Here is a 1,678-nt window from a genome sequence, read left to right as displayed (position 1 = left end):
CATAGTTTCCTAAATGGAACTCTTTTTAAGATGGGGAAACACCTTACTGGTTTATGTAGATGGTGTGGTGATGTAGAATCAGTGGAACATGTTTTGATCAAATGTAGAAAGTATGAAAGCCAAAGAAGATTATTAAAAACGGAACTAGGTGTTAGTAGGGAATTGGTATTTGAGAAGGTGATCGACCAATTGAATAGTATTGAGGGGAAAAAGAAGATTTTTCGTTTTTTTAAAAACACTGGGATCTTTAAGAGAATTTGAGGGGTAGATGGTAGTAGTCAATAGAGGGCAGTAGTGCAACATAAATGGATGCAAGCTGCCGTTAAAACCTAAAAGAAGAAGAAGAAGAAGAAGAAGATAATGGAGGATTAGAACAAGTTTGGGAGAGCAGAGCTGCAGGTTGTATGAGTGTAACATTTTGTTTTTCTTTAATCTTGTATGATGCTGATAAAATTGTGCCAACTTTAGGAGTCTCCGGTTGTGAGCTGAGTGATAAGGGAAACAAAACCGATTGTATGCCTTATGAACTGCGGAATTGATGAGTAATTTTATGAAGACTTAGCGTTATCAATCCAGATGCTATATTGCGACTCTGAACAAACAAATTGGAGAACAATAAGATACCTTAAATAATTATTGAAGTATTTGCCTAGCTAGATGTTTTTTACATTGTTTGTTTTTGTATGGAGCATATTTATTGACTTTTTATGAATAAGATTTATTTAGAAATGTATTTGGAAATTCGTTGATTAGCAAAACGATCATTAGGATTATTCATATTGCAATGAGTGCCGATCGTATTTTTTGTGTGCACACTGGAATGTTTTGATTACATATTTGAGACTGGTCCTGCTTTATTGTACAGGCCAGGTTTGATGGCGAGCTGAAGAATCAGGTTCAAGAGCCTAAAAGGATTTCACCTGTGGTGTTAAGATTTGGTTTCCCCACCAGGCTGGTGGGAGACTTCCTGCAGCCCATGAACAAAACTGTTCCCACTCTGATCTGACTTTTGTCAGTATATGAACTGCAGCAAGCCCTCAAAACAACTCACCTGATCCTGTTGAACCGCCCCAGTTCAGGGGGGTGTATGAACTGAATAGTGTGGCTTGTTGCTGGAACTGTGGAACTGATTTGTTTTCTTTTGATTTGTTAATTTAATATTGCTTTCTTTGTGTATTATTTCCTTTTATTTTAATATGGCCATTTTAATGTTTCGTTTTTTTCCTTCCTTATTGTAATGTAAATAATTAATCACTCTGAATACAAGGCACTCACATCTGCAACTTCTAGTCTGTCTACTCCTTCCTTAGATGTATTCCGAGAACTAGCCCATTGACCTTGTTGGTCATTATCCAATTTTTATTTAGAAATATAGTATACTGTTTACACATATGCTACATCTACATTCAATTTTCAGTTAGTAATTTTCATTATCTGTTAATTCGCAGCTCTACATCTTATTTTCAGCGTTATTAGATGTGGGACATCTCAGAAATGCTGAGAAGCAGTAGATCTGGCTGTTTCAAAGTGGAATCAGGTCTTAATCTTATGTTTCAAATGATCAGAAGGCAAGAAGCCAAAAATGCTTTATCTAAGCGAAAGAAGTGAAAAATTTGCAGCTCCATATTCAATTTTCAGCCATATTAGATGTTGGACAGCTCCGAAATGCTGAGTAGCA

The sequence above is a fragment of the Poecilia reticulata genome, linkage group LG18, assembly GCF_000633615.1.
Source record: "Poecilia reticulata strain Guanapo linkage group LG18, Guppy_female_1.0+MT, whole genome shotgun sequence".
In the NCBI taxonomy this organism is placed as follows: Eukaryota; Metazoa; Chordata; class Actinopteri; order Cyprinodontiformes; family Poeciliidae; genus Poecilia; species Poecilia reticulata.
This window is presented reverse-complemented; position numbering follows the sequence as displayed.